Genomic DNA, 15,584 nt, shown 5'->3' with positions numbered 1-15,584 from the left:
TTAAAGAGAGCCAGTGACAGCAGGAGGAGGATATCATGCTTTGCAAGGGAATTGGATTTAAGTGAAGCAGAGCTGTGCCAAGTCAGCAACCTCATCTCAAGTCATCACAGTTCAGTGGCAAGACATGGGTTGGTTAGGACCAGAGATGGCCCCAGATGCAGTGGGAGACCCTGACCTTTTTAAACTAAACTCTTTCCCAGGTCTCAGTTGGTCTGAGGTAAGAATTGAGACAAAAGATGACTTAGTTTGCCTTCACATCATTCTGGGAAGGGAAGCCCCTCTGTTTTTGACAACAGAGGAGTAAACTGAGGCCCAGAGGGGTGAAGGGATTTCTCCAGGGTCATCCAGGGAGCAGTAGATGGTTCAGCCAAGATTCAGGTCTTTTAACTCTAATCTAGGGTTCTTTTACCCCACTCTGTTTCTCCCATTGTTCAGGGAACAGTGAGTGGTCCAGTTGGGCTGGGATTCATGCACATAGTAGACAAAGTGGTGAGAGATTGAGGAGGGTTTATGTGGTCATTGAATGTGGAGGACTGGAAGAGCTGGCTAAGGAATCCTTGGAGTTTAAGTTGGAAGGGGGCCACTCTAGCCCTTCTATTGTACAGATGTGGAAACTGAGGCCCTGACAGGTGGTGGAGCAGAGATGGGAACCTGTGTCTGGATCTGGTTGAGACCTTTGTTTCAAGCTGCTTAATGGGAGCTTGACTTGAGGGCCAGGGTCTGGTGGGACCAGAGTGGTTTGAATTTCTAGACCAGAGCAAGGCCCTGCCTGCTGGCCCTCGCTGGGCACTTTCTAGGAGAGTGGCTAGTAGACCTGAGGGTCAGCCCCCCACTTCCTTGGGAGCCCAGCTCTTCTCTCTCCCATTCATTTTTTTTTTTACGTTTTTGCAAGGTAAATGGGGTTAAGTGGCTTGCCCAAGGCCACACAGCTAGGTAATTATTAAGTGTCTGAGGCGGATTTGAAGCCAGGTACTCCTGACTCCAAGACCGGTGCTTTATCCACTGCGCCACCTAGCCACCCCCCTCTCCCATTCTTAAGGGATTCATTTCTGCTCAGCAGCATTCTCTTTCTTCATGTTTCGTTCAGAGCTGAAGGGAGCATGGTGGGCGGGGGGGGGGGGGGTTGAGGCTCAGCTGCTCACCCTCCCTCCTGGTCTCTCTGAGGCGCCTCCACCTGCGAAGCCCCTAGCTGGAATCCTGTTGGGGCTTCCATTGTTCCCTGGAAGTTGCAGGAAAGGGATGGGAGGAAGTTGGGGGTGGGGAGGGAAGTGGTTTTGTTTGGAAAACCTTCTGTCCCAGACAGCCAGCACACATCTAGATTCTGCACTGAAAAACCAAGGTCTCCTTTACAGCTCCCTCGGCAGCCGCCGGGCCCGGGAGCCAAAGCCAAATGGTTCTCTTCATCCAGGTTTTGTTGTTTGTTTGGTCAGGAGACAATCACCATTTTTTCTAAAAACTGCCACTGAAATGTGATGTTTTAGCTGAGCCTCAAGTCCTCTCAGGGCCTCTGGGATTTGTAGGCCTTTCCTCAGTCAGCAGACTCGTGTCATTTTTGTCTTAATAAGAGCTAGCATTTATCCAGCATTTTGCAGGTTATGTTTGCCATAGATTCTGTCATTCAGTGCTCTTCTTCCCACTTTATAGATGAAGACACTGAGACTCAAACACAGAGTCAGTAACTTGTTGAAGGTCACACAGCTAGAAAGGCCAAGATTTATCCACCGCTTTGAATTTTTTAGACTTCCCTTGCCTTTTGCTGTTTCTTATCCTTGACCGATTAAGCTGAAGCTCCAAATGGGCCTCCTGCCTCATGGAAGGCTTTCCCTGTGTCCTCTTCCAGCTGGTCATGAGGCATATGGCTCAGAGATCCTAGTTGGCCATGGGATGGTCTGGATCTGCTTTGAGGCCTATTGGCTTGATCATACATCATGGGTCATGTTTGACTTCTTTCTATCTATCTGAAAAAGGAAAATCCATCTCAAGTATCAATGTAATAATGAAATTACTTACAGGACACCTATGTTTTCTAAGGGTTGGTTCATTGGTTTAATTGTATACTTTAATCAACTTTAGAAGATGAATACAAAGCTTCACAACTTCTGGGCTATTAACAGTGCTTTGTTTCAAGATTAGAAAGAGTGTACAGAGTATTTCTGAAGAAGATGCAGAGAATAGAAAGGATTTGCTTCACGATAGACTATCCATCCCCATCTGTCTTTATTCAGTGACTGGTAGCCATTGTCCCTTCAACCTTCCCCCAAGTCTGGGGCACTTAGGTGGTTTCCACTTTTTTCTTTTGTATATATTAGAGCAGTAAGAACCTTGGAGCAAAATGTTTTTAATTACCATACAGATATGAAGAGAAGCTGACTGAGCGCCTCTTGTAGCTGGTAATGTCTTTCTGATCAGAACCATATGGTTGGGGGCTGGTACACACACACACACACACACACACACATACACACACACACATTTTAGAAATAGTTTAAGTGAGAAAGGAGCATCAGGGGTCACCCAGCCCAAGTCATTCCCAAACAGGAATCTGCTGAGGTACAGTCAGACAAGTAGTCAGTTGTCCAGCCCTGACTTGAGACAGGACCAATCCCATCCCCCTTTGATGCAGACAATCCCTTCCGATGGAAGTTCCCAATGGTGGGAAGTTTCTCAAAGCTGAAGTCTGTTTCTCTCCAACTCCCTGCCATTGTTCAAGGTTCTACCCTCTGGGGCCAATCATCAATCAGCTGGGATTAAGGGCATGCTATGTTCCAGACTCTGTTAGGCCAAGACAACCCTAAATGAGCCCTCTAAAGAAGAGGCACAAGGACATCTCTGGGATCTCAGAGGTCGGGGAGGAGAACAACAAACAAGTTATAAATAGATGATAATTCATCCAGGGAAGTCACTGGAGTTAAGGGGCCTTCTGAAAGGTTTCCTATAGCAGATAGGATTTAATTTTTAAAATTTTTATTATTTTTAATTTTATTTAAGGCAATGGTTAAGTGACTTCCCCAAGGCCACACAGCTAGGCAGTTACTAAGTGTCTGAAGCCAGATTTGAACTCAGTATCCTGACTCCAGGGCTGGTGCTCTATCCACTGTGCCACCTAGCTGTCCCAGAAGATGGATTTTAAAGGAAGCCAAGGAGGTCAGTTGGTAGAGGTGTGGAAGGAGATAGTTTCAGACGTGGGGGACATTCCAAGAAAACATCTGGGTCCCAGGACTGGAATGTTCATGGACTAGCCAGGAGGCTATTGTCACTGGATTGAAGAAAATATGGCAGGGGGGATAAGGTGTAAAGAGACTAGAAAGGGAGGAGGGGGTTGGGTGATAGAGGGCTTTGGATGCCAAACATTTTGTATTTGATCTTGGAAGTGATGGGGAACTGAGTAGGAGGTGACACAGACATGTGATTTAGGAAAATCACTCTTGTGGCCAAAAGGAGGATGGACTGGAGGAAGGAGAGCAACTTGTGGAAAGGATACCTACTAGCAGTGGTCCAGGCGTGAGGTGTAAAGGGTCTGGACCAGGGAGGGTGGCATCCCAGAGGAGGAAAAGAGTGCATATTCAAGACCTGTTCCAAAGGTGAAATCATAGTCCTTGTTGGGCACCATATTGCATTTGAGAGACGAGAGTGAGTTTGGAGTCCAGGATGACTTAGGGTGGGAAGGGTCAAGCCAGTGATAACCCTCAGAATACCTGAGAGCAGCCCTCAGATGCCCTTCACACTGTTCTGGTTAGGCCAGGTGCCCTGGTTCTTCGAATCCTCTTCAGGGATGTGATTCCAAGGGGAGTCCTATAGAAACTAAGACTCAGAAATCAAGATGAAACAATGTGCATCCATCAATAAACTTTAACACTTCATACAAATTCCTGATGCAGCTTTGAGTGGTGTTACTTCAAAATGAAAAACAGTCCCAGACTTCAAGGAGTTGAGATAATGACATAGTAACACAGATAAGGGGTAGCTGGGAGACCCTTAAGGAAAGCCCTGTGCCCACAGAGGAGGACCCAAGTTCAGATGTGACCTATGTTCACATACTGGCTGTGTGGACTCAGGCATATCCTTAGACCTCTTCCTACCTCAGTTTCCTCATCTGTGAAATGGGTGTGGTCATAGTAACTCCATGTCCCAAAATTGTGGTTAGGAGAGCATCCATAATACCCTTTACAAACCTAAATGCAGCTCTTCCCCTTGAGGAATGTCCCGTGAGGAGGCAGGGTGGCAGCCAAGACCTGGGAACTATCTCTGGCTCTGCTGTTGGATCTATGACCAGGATAAAACCGGGGCGGGGGCATGCTTGTGACTGAGCCTACTCATGGCAAAGTGGAAGATGAAATGAAGATTGTGCCCAAAATCCCAGCTGCCTTCTCCCTCCAATGAGTTTTTGGCATGCTTCTCCTACTGACCCTCTCGCTGGCTCCTCCCATTTCTTCCCCCCCAACAGTTTTTAAGAAAGTAAACCTTGTCTCATGTCGAGACTGGCAATTGGATAAAAGAGGAGCCTGGAGGACCCCCAGAGTGTCTGCCCATTGCCAATGAGGAGCTGGGTTTCCCATCAGTCTGTTAGCCCTCACTTTTACATTTTTCATTTGTTTTTTGTTTTTTTTCCACTCTGCTGCTTTTGTACACAGTGTTCCCTGGATGCTTTCTGTTACCTTCACATCAGTTCTCAAAGTCTTCCTAGGCTTTTTGGAAATTGTCCCTTTGTCACTGCTTGCAACAGAATCCCAGTATAGTCATCCCCAAGAGATGACACCCCTTAGTTTCCAGTTTCTTGACTCCACAAAAAGAGCTGTGGGCATGCATAGTTTTGTGCATAGGGATTCTTTCTTTGACCTCCTGGGCTTTAGACGTGGTAGTGCCAGCTCTGGGTCATCCAGTTGGGTGACTTTCAGATGAATAGACTGACCAGAGCAATTCACAGTTCAGCCAGTGATGTATTAATGGGCCTGTTTTGCCACAGTTCTTCTAGAATTTGTAATTTTTCTTTTTTGTTATTTTTGCTCAAAAGATTCTTTTCACAATTTAAAGAATAAAGAGATTGTGGCTAGATGGCAGTGACGCAGACAGGACTTGGGGGCTTTATTGGACCATAAGCACAGTGAGGCACAGTCAGATGTGGGATGTGAAAGATGTCAGGATGGTTAATAGGTTGCTCTACTTGGCCCTGGGGAACACATCTTAGTAAAGTTAGAACAGACTGTGATGTGCTAGGAATCCTTGATGAAATTGAGAAATAGCTTGGTGTGAACCCAAGTAGGTTGACCCTGGTTCCTAGAGGCTTGGACACATTAGACTGGGAAGTTCGGGAGAGGTGATGGGGAACCACGGAAGGCTTTGGAGCTGGGCGGGGGCACATGAGTTAGAGATGAGTCCAGAGGAGTACCTGGGCCTGAAAATTGATGTTCCCCATACTGGCCCCTAACTGGCCTCTCTGCCTGTGCCTCAGGCTGACCCACCCTGTTGCCAGATTCATTTTCTCACCATGGATCATCCCTCTTCATTGACCTCCTGGGGCTCTCTGAGCTCCAGCCCCACTGGTCCTCTCCTCTGTCTCCTGGAGTTTCTCTCCTCCTTCAAGACTTCATTAAAACGTTGTCTTCTGCCTGCATGGAACCTCTGCCTGTTCCCTATCCTCTAAGTGCTAGGATCCTCTCTCCCCAGAGGACTCCACCCCACCCCACTCCCCGCTTTGAATGGAAACCCAAGTGAGAACAGTTTGACTGACTGTAGAGGGAGAATATGGCCTTGAAACTGATGTTAGAAAAGATTTACTTTACAAACCTATTGATGATGAGCTATTTCAATTGTCAGATTAATTTTTTTATTAGATTTTTTTTTGTGCAAGGCAACAGGGTTAAGTGGCTTGCCCAAGGCCACACAGCTAGGTCATTATTAAGTGTTTGAAGCCGGATTTGAACGCAGGTACTCCTGACTCCAGGGCCAGTGCTCTATCCACTGCACCACCTAGTCGCTCCAGATTAATTTTAATGACAATTCTGTACTCTAGGAGAATTGTCTTGGGCTCTGCTCAGATACCTTCAGGTGAACCATGTCTGGAAGAGTGAAGTCAGCTTGTCCCCCAGCCATTCAGACGTGTGTGCATGAGTATCGACAGAGTTTGACATGATGGCTGAAAGTCATCTTTTCTACAAAGTAGTTCACTAAGGAAAAGGACTTTGCAAAATTGAGTGATGTTGGGGAAGTCAAACTGTCAGCTACCTCTTGATTATTACAAAACCCACTGGCTTCCTCAGCTTTCTCATCAGTACTTGGAAGGGGATTTGGACTAAAAGAAGACATTGCTATTTTTCTTAGTGACTATAAAGATGAAGCAAATTTCTTTTGGGATAAAATTTCCCCCTGAAAATATTTTATTTGCTGGTTAGGTTTGAAACACTGAATCGGACCAAATGAATGAAAACAGTTTATTAAGTTCTTTCTATGCCACATTATGCTCTGCTTCAAAGAAGCTTCCAGTTAATAGGGAACTGATTTAACCAAGGAAGTCTTTGAGGATGGTGAGTGATTGGCAGACCTGCTTTCTGAGAATGAAAGTGTTGATTTAAGAGATAATGTTTATGCAGCATCTTAAGGTTTGCAAAGCACTTTGGAGTTATGCTCTCATTAGAACCTCACCACAACCTTGTAAAGTAAATGCTATGATTATACCCATTACACAGATGTGAAAACAGGATGAAAAAAGTTCAAGTGACTTTCCTAGGGTCATACAGCTGTTGATGTAGGGTTTTTTTTTTGTTTTGGGGGGTTTTTTTTAGTTTTTACAAGGCAATGGGGTTAAGCGGCTTGCCCAAGGCCACAAATCTAGGTCATTATTAAGTGTCTGAGGCTGGCCGGATTTAAACTCAGATACTCCTGGGCTCGTGCTCCATCCACTACACCACCTAGCTGCCCCTGAGGTAGGTTTTGAACTCAAGTCTTTCTCACCCCATTCTTAGATATGATGATGGTTGCCAGAGACAAAAGTATAGGGAATTGGAAGGAACTATCTGGAGAAGGATGGAGAATGAAGAAATGGAATAGGGGAGGGTGTGACTTAGGCCACATAAAGTGAACTTACTCAAAAGAGATGAATGCAAATCCTTACACTCCAGCAGTTGTGCAGAATGGTAGAGGCTTTATTATGAAAAAGTTAGAGCTGCGGCACCTGCCATCAGTAAATGTGACATGACCATTTTGTCTTATTCCTTCTGACCAAGACCAGTGCGTCAACCCTAGGGCGAGGCCTAGAAATGGTGTAAAAGACTCCTGCTTTGGCTTTGGTGTCAGGGGAGTCCTGTAGCTTCCCCAGTGGAGGACCCCAATTCTGATTAACTCCTACTGAGATAGGGCTGTGTTTTCTGTGGAGCTGTTGGAGACCAATTGTGGACTTCTCAGTAGAATATTAACTTCCCCGGGCAGGGGCGCTCTAGTGGCCATTCCTCTGAGGTCGTGTGTAGGAGTTTCATTAGTTGGCTGCTGAGGTCCTTCCAAACTTGGAAATTCTGGGAGACCATCATTTCAACCAGCAGCTGAAAAAGCCTTATCAGTTGGAATAGAATGAGATCATGGGGGACAGCTAGGTGGCACAGTGGATAGAGCACTGACCCTGGAGTCAGGAGGACCTGAGTTCAAATGCAGCCTCAGACACTTAATAATTGTCTGGCTGTGTGACCTTAGGCAAGTCACTTTAACCCCATCATCTTAAATAAATTTTAAAAATTTTAAATTAAAAAAAAAGAAAGGAGATCATGATAGTCCCTGCCCAAACTAGCCCACTGATCACAAGGTATAAGTTCTAAATAGGAAAATTGTAAAATTTTTCCATAAATACTTGTGCTTAAGACTTCTCTGTATGTTAAAGGTAGTAATATAGTTTCAATTTTATTTAAATAAAATACAAGCCAAAAATATTGCTTCATAAAATGGAAGACAGTTCTTTCTCTTTTGTTAAAAAAGGGTAGAAGGACCCTAATCTTGCCAAAGTCCTCTCAAAATCTCTGATCGTAATGGAAGTCACAACCACTGTTTAGAGGAAGGCAGGAGGCTGACCAAAGGGAGGGGTGTTTTAAGTGCTCAGCCTCTGTTGGCTGACTGCCATTTTTATAAAGCTATGTCAATGGGAGTTCATTGAGGGGAGGGAGAGAGGAGCCCTGAGGTCTGCCAGAGGGTAGATAAGACTGCATGTAGGTAGTGGACCTGTAGGTCATCCAACAGGGTGGGGTGGGACAGCAGAGGCGAGGCTGGAAGAGGAGCTGCTGATTCTTGCTGGGCCCAGTTCGGTTCCTTCATCAGTAAAATTAGAGTGGGATTGGCTAGTTGAGTAAGGGCCCTTTCAGGGCTAGAGTTTTTATGAAGAATATGCGTCATTTGGCCCGAGCCCCTCCAGTCTGCTCTCGTTCTTGATTCAGACTCTGGGTTCTCAGGTAGAATTACTCAATGTCAGGACCTGACTTTCCCAAGCTTACTTCATTGCCCAGAGTTCCTGGGTCCCTTGTGCCTACCCAGCTGCCAGGCTTCATTTGACCAGATGCCAGAGACCCTTTCAGAGGGTTCAAGATGAGAGTTCAGTTGCATCATAATGAAAGAATAGGGCTGACTTGAATGAGCTGCTGTAAAGAATGGGGAGTTCATCCCACTACCACTAATCCTCATTTTCTTGGACTTCAGTCATTATTCTTGGGTCATTTGGGTGGAGCATCAGCCAAGCTAAATGGAGCTTCTGGGAAACTGGGGCCGCTTCTTACTTAGTGTGGGATCTGGTTCAAGGAAAAAGAGCAGTTAACTTTTCACCAGCTTCCTTCGGATGGAACTGCCCCCATTCTCTTTGGCTTATACCAGACAAAAGATCAAACATCCTCCCCTCCCTCCCCGTGTCCCTGCTCAGGCCTGGACTCCTCAGGTGATGCCCCTGCCCCACCGAGCTCCCAGTGCTCCATAGGAATGCAAGCTCTGATTTGATTACACCAGCTGGAACATTCTGGAAAGGTTTCAGGACAAGAGAAAGCTGGGTCTGGTCTGGGCCTTACAGGAAGAGGAGAGAGACACACATTTGCTGTGAATTTTCAGCCACATCACACAGAATGAGTGGGAGCTTGTCTCCCCACTGGGTTCTGACCTTTGCTCTCTGGCCCTCCCAGCAGACTTCAGAGAAACTTGAAGCAACTGATAGCTTTGTTTTTTTGGAGGATGGCTTATCTGTCAGGGTCTTGGAATGTGTCCGTGGTCTTTGGACTGGATTTTGAGTCAATCTCTGCATCTGTCTGGGTCCAACCAGGCTCTCGTCAAGTGTTAAGCCAGACTAAAGCCAACGTAGTGGTCATCAACCCAACCAACAGCTGGCTATTTTTTACCCAGTTGCAGAGTCTCCAACAAATCTTAAACCCCCACTAGACTTTCCTTGCTTCCAGAATCAGCTCGAGTCACATGTCTTGAGCCAGAAGGCACTCAGGACCCTATTTAGAACAGAGGGGGAAACTGAGGCCCCAGAGAGGGACAGGTTCTTTCTCTTAGACTGCCCTACAAGTCAAATGGTAGATTTTTTTTTAAAGCATGACTTTTATAGCAAGTGATCTATCTTAAGAGTCATATTAAGATAAACTGTATCTGAAATAAATATTAGAAAATCATACAATTGTAGGGTTAGATGAGACCTCACAGATTGTCTGAGCTAGTTCGTAGATGAATTCCTGAGATGGATGACATGGGATGACTTCCTAAGTATTGGACCCTAGTCTCAGAGATGTAAACGTGTGGAAATTAGTGACGTCTAAGATGCCAGCAGAGTTGGTGCCTGGGAGGTGCAGCCCAAGGACTGCATGGGCATGTGGTGGAGAGAGCTGCCCCTTGTGCCCAAGGCTGGCTGGGCATTGGAGAGAGGGAAGAGAGAGGGGCAGGGTGTGCAATAGTCACAGTTAGGATGTTGAATGACCCTCTAGTGTTATGGAAGGAGACCTGGCCTTGCAGTTGGGGAACTCACCTTCAGATCTTCCTCATCTGTAAAATGGGAATGATAGTCACTACTGTCAGTGTCATAGGGTGAAGAAAATTCTTCACCTGGAATGTGAGCTATAAATGTGCCTGGGCAGTGAGAAAACAAGCCTTTTGGAGCTTTTGTTGCATCTCTGAGTTACCGTGAGAGGCCACAGTGAGGCAGAGACTGCAGGCACTTAGACCTCTGCTAGGTACTGTACCTGAGAGAGAAGGCCGTGATCCTGTGGACATTGGTGCCCTTAGACCCAAGGTCATTCAGCAGGCATTTAGGTGTGCCTACCATGTGGTGAAGCTGGGCTCCCTGCCAGTCTTCTAAGAGTGAGGAGCCAGGCCACAGAATGTGAGGCAGAGGAAGTTGAAGGGAGGGCACTCAGTGGCAAGGGGGCTCACAGAAGGCCTGCTTGTTGGATAGGCTGCCTTGGGCCCAGAACTTTGGAAGGGGAATTGGGTCCTCCCTCTGTCTCTCTCTTGCTGACTCTCATTCTTGCTCTCTCCCTCTCTCTGCTTCTCTGTTTCCTCTCCTTTTATTGCTTACAGGTTCTCTCTTACTCTCACCCACTCTCTCACTCTCTCACACACGCATGCATACACGCCCTCACCATGGAGAACTGAGGTTCCTCAATCCAAAAGGGCCCTTGTGAGTGAGTAGAGGATGCTCCATTTTCCTCTCTGAAGGAGCTCTCTTCCTATCTGACTACACCTGTGCCTGGGGTGCGGGGGCCCCCCGGAGGCTCCCAAGGCCTTCTTGATCTGCTTTTCTATTTTGACTAATTGCATTTTGTTGTAATCCTTTGAGCTTGATGTAGTGCGCTGCTTGGTGTCAGCCTTGGTACCCCTGCTCCCCAGGAGCTCACAGTGTAATGGAGTAGGCAGATGCTCATCCCTAAAGACTGTGGATAAGATTCTCACCAGAGCAAAGGCACCAACATTCCAAAGCTTAGGAAAGGCTTTCTGGAGATGGGGAATATGAGCTGGGCCTTGAAGGAAGCCAGAAGTGGAGATGAGGAAGGAGAGAGTTCCAGGCATGAGAGCCAGTAAAAATTCCTGGGGTTGTTTGTGGAACTGCAGGGAGGCCTGTCATTGGATTTGGGGGGTGAGGGGGTAAGATATAAGAAGACTGGAGAGCTGGGGAGAGGGGCAGGTTAGGAAGGGCTTTGAAAGTTAGATAAGAGGTTTTCTATTTGAGCTAGAGATGATAGGGAGCCAGTGGAGCAGGATGAAACAGGATGGGGAGTGGACATGGTCAGGCTTTAGGAAGAATTTGAATGGAGTATGGATTGGAGTCAGGAAGACCTTCCCACCCCCTTCAGTAGGCTGTTGCCACAGTCCAGGCAAGAGGGGGTGAAGGCTTGCCCAGGCTGGGCACCTTGGAGCAGAAGAGAAGAGGCTTTTAGCCCCTCCCAAGTCTGTTCTCACTCTTGATTCAAACTCCAGGTTCTCAGTTAGAAACACCCAATGGCATCAAATTGGGAATTGCTAGGGTGGGGGTGGGGGTAGGAGATGGTGAGGAGTCCAGGATGACATTCGATGGTGAGATAGTAGGAGGAAAGAAGGGAGGGTTTGTGGGGACAAGTGATGAGTTCCATTTTGGTTCTGCTGAGTCCATGTTGAGACATCTAGGAGGCAGTTGGTAATAGAGTCTGGAGGTCAACAGAGAGGTGGGACAAGAGAGGGCTTGAGCATTGAGCCATGAGCATTGAGGACATCACTGAGTGAAGCCTTGTGAGGAGCAGGTGTCTGGGCAGCTCCAGACTGCCCGGTTGCCAACAGTGGCCTCTTGAGGCTGGCTGCATTGTGGCTGAAGGCACTGACTGGTGGGCAGCACGGGGTTTGGTCCTCTCAGCCTTGACTCCAAGGCACGTTCAATGTAGCTGACATTTGTACAAGAGATGGTACCCTTGGCTATGCAGAGACCAGGGCCTGAGACTCAGCTGAGAAGGACCATCCTGGACAGGTGTCCAGGGCAATTCAGTGAGCGGTAGAGAAATGGTCCTGGGCTGGCCTTAGCATACCCAGGTCTTGCCCCTCTCCTTGACATGAGGTTTTTTAGGATTGGTTTAAGCCTAGAGAAATGCTTTGGTGGGTGGTGGGGGCTTTATTGGAATGTGACTGAGCTTGTCTAAAAGTGATCCTCAATTTCTCTACAACAGATTCTGGTCAAAGATAAATGTTTCTGGGAGGGTTAGGGGAGCAGGAGGGACAGTGAAGGTGAGTGATAGGTCAGTAAAATTCATAGAGTGTTTGTTGACTCTGGGAGCCAGAAGATGTGGCCAACAGGCCAGGGTGGGGTTTGCAAAGGTCAGCTCTGGTTCCACTGGAGATGGGAAGGCAACAAGGACTTTGAGAAGGCCTGTGGTTGAATAGCTGCTGGCATATAGGTGTGTGTGTGTGTGTGTGTGTGTGTGTGTGTGTGTGTCCAGGTACCCTTGGGGGCCCAGAGGGTCCTGGAACTGACCTTCATTAGCATGTAGAGCTGGGGCTGCCACAGGGATTGTCACACTTTTTACAGAGGAGAAAACTGAGGCTCCCACACGTCTCCCTACCATCCCCTGCCCCCAGGGGGAGGTAAGATTTGAAACCTCAAATCAGGTGATATGCCACAGAAATTGAGATAAAGTGGCCAAAATTGAGCCGTAGATTGAGCACCAGAAAGGAGATGGTGGAGGCCCCTGAGCTGCTAAGCTGACATGTTTGGCCTCTGGCACATAGTAATTGCCTAATAAATGCTTGTTGGTTGACTTTGCCCAGTAGATGGAAGGGGGGAAGGGGGGATCCAATAGAATCTTTGAGCAAAAGAGTCAGACTGAGAAAAAATGAATCTAGGCTGTAGAGTTGGTAAAAGGAGGACTGGAGTGGAGGTGGAGAGGTCACTCTGATAGTGTGGCGGCCTAAGATGCTCACTGGGGGCCTGACCCAGCTGGCCTGGGAACTGAAAGGAGGATGAATGAGAAAAAGATTGGAGATACCTGCCTGTCTCTAGCCAGTGACTGGCTGGGGAAGATGACCAGAATAAGCCCAGAAGTGGAAGTGTGGGACTTTGTTTGGGCCTAGAAAATGAAGACCTGGGAGCAGTGTGTCAGCTGGGCCATCTACCTGATCTGAAAAGGGATGGGGAGGGGGCTGGGCCTCCATGTGTTAGATGACATTTCATCTCCAATGGAGAAGGGCTCTTGACTTTCTTAAGATTCTCCTGGATAGGGGCGGCTAGGTGGCGCAGTGATAAAGCACCGGCCCTGGAGTCAGGAGTACCTGGGTTCAAATCCAGTCTCAGACACTTAATAATGACCTAGCTGTGTGCCTTGGGCAAGCCACTTAACCCCATTTGCCTTGCAAAAAGCCTAAAAAACAAAATAAAACAAAAAAAATGTCCCTGGAGGTCTGCCATCCCTTGGGCATCAAAGTTAAGCCTTGTATTTTTAAACCCCATTTATGCTTTGTGGGATATGTGATTGGAAAAAAAAATGTCAAAAGGACCTTTCCTAAGGAAAGGGCTGTGAAGAAAGAAAGAGAATAGAATCTTCCTTCACTTTGTAGTTGATGGCGGGATGCTTAGTTTGGGAGCCGAAGCCATGAACTTCTCTACCATCCATCAAGGAAAGGGAAGGATTCATTCTGTGTCTCCTCCTCCTTGTTACTTGAGGAGTTGAGGCTCAGTGGCCTCCAAGTGCTCTGACAGAGGCCCGACTCCAGCCTAGGCTTCTCTGAAGCAGCAGATCTTCTTTCAGAGCAGCTAGACCTGTGTGGTCTCATTAATCCAGTAGGGCTGAGGCAGCTGGGTTCAGAGCACCCCAAGGCTGCCTGGATCGGAATAGGTATAGGCTTCATGGCAAGGTTGGATGGGGCAGAGGAGGAGTACAAAAGGAGGTGTTGGGGGAAAAAAGAAGGAGGTGTTGGGAAGATTCATCTGGATTATTGAAAGGGGAGAGGGAAGTCAGAATTGGTAGGAAGGAGACAGATTGGAGGGTTTGGCAATGATCCAAGCCCAAGATGATGAATGAGGCCATTGGATTACATGGACTGTGGGCTCCCCCTCCAGCTCGGCCTTTCTCTGGGCTCATTTGAGTCTTGCTCCCTGTCTCATTGTTGGTGAAATAAGTTCCAACTGTTAGTCGGAATAACTGTTTGGGTGAATGGGTGGATAGATTAGTCTAGTTGCAGGGGTAGTGGAGGAGTGAATCGGAGGCCTACTTCAGAGGCCGGAAATCAACCCCAGGGTGGGGGAAAGCAGGACGGAAGTTGGGAAAGAGGGCCTGGCTGAGGCCAGATTTGTTTCTGTAACCTAATTATTTCAGCTTTGTTTCATCTTGATTTAGAGGGGGAGCCTGGTCACGGATAAATTATTAACCCCTTTTCATCTATCCCAGTTTCCTCTCATTCTGAGGTGACACCTTATCTTAATATCTCAGTCATTTCCATTCCCCTACAGAGATTGAATCCCTTCTGGGGTGAGGTTAGTTAACTCTAACCCTAAAGAAAAGCAATTTAGTCAACATGTGACAGTAGATATAGGATTCCAGCCCAGTAGGTCTCCACCTCTTTGCCTTCATGGAGGAAGTGTACTATATTATCTCTTCAGATAAAATAAAGAGTTATGTTTTCTTTATTTAACAAATGGGAACATTTTGTCATACAAAGAACAGAAAAGGGATTCCCTGACCCTGTGCACTGGTCTTATGGTGTGGTTTTAATCAGGTGTTAAATTTAACGAAGTAGTGGCTGAGTTGCACTGCTCATTTCTGAACCCTCCTGAGCTTCATATGTTGCTTTTCAGGAGGTTGGGACGCTTTGTTCTTATTCGAGTCTTCCCCTCTCCCCAGGCCCCTTTTCTTCACCCCCTCACCACTTTGGCTAGAAGCTCTACTCGCGCCCCCCCTGAGGCTGCTGCAGTCACAGAGGGTCAGTTGAGTCTTTGTTAACTTCCTAGTAAGTTGGCTCTGATCAGAGTTTCTTAGACTGGAACCATAGCATTAAGAAGGTGAGCATTAGATTGAAAATAGGAATTAAACTGAACTGTCTGCCAGTTGGGATGTAGTGGGAGAGATGCTCCCAAGAACAAGGGGGAAGGAAAGTTCTTGCCTCCCATGTTCATTCGACGCAGATTATATCTCCTCTAAGATCCTGGGTTTTTTCTCATCTTTGTAGCTTTGTACCCACCTCTACTTTGCCTACCACCCAGCATCCCCTCATGTCTTCAACAGATGGGAGAGGGGACGAGGGTCTATCAACTCAAGCTGCCAGTTGGGCTAGTTTGGAATCCATGAATGGAAACCTGCAAAAACCAGGCCATTCTTTTCAGTGAGTTTTATCTTGAACTTGGGGCATGCGGGTGTCTGCTGGGTGTGTGCAAACTTCCATACCTTTTCATTTGAAGGGTCTTCTGATCTGATCCTCTGATGGCTGAATCCTCCAGGGGCCAGTTTGTGACCCTTCTTGGGGAAAGATGCATACACAGAAAACTGGATTTTGTTTGTAAAAAGAATAAAAACCAGAAAAGTCAGATGAACTAAAAAAAACAATGCTAGGTGCCTTGTTAGGCAACCGATACAAAGAAAGAAGTGATCCCACCCCTCTGGGAGCTTACATTCTAACAG

At 47.1% G+C, this 15,584-nt stretch overlaps 1 protein-coding gene across 6 annotated transcripts in view; it reads left to right on the top strand.

The window, feature by feature from the left end:
• Positions 1 to 15,584, top strand: part of TCF20 (transcription factor 20) — an 80,678-nt gene that overhangs the window by 23,377 nt on the left and 41,717 nt on the right. The window lies entirely within an intron of this gene.

The sequence above is a fragment of the Macrotis lagotis genome, chromosome 2 (assembly GCF_037893015.1).
Source record: "Macrotis lagotis isolate mMagLag1 chromosome 2, bilby.v1.9.chrom.fasta, whole genome shotgun sequence".
Classification (NCBI taxonomy): domain Eukaryota; kingdom Metazoa; phylum Chordata; class Mammalia; order Peramelemorphia; family Peramelidae; genus Macrotis; species Macrotis lagotis.
This window is presented reverse-complemented; position numbering and strand designations above follow the sequence as displayed.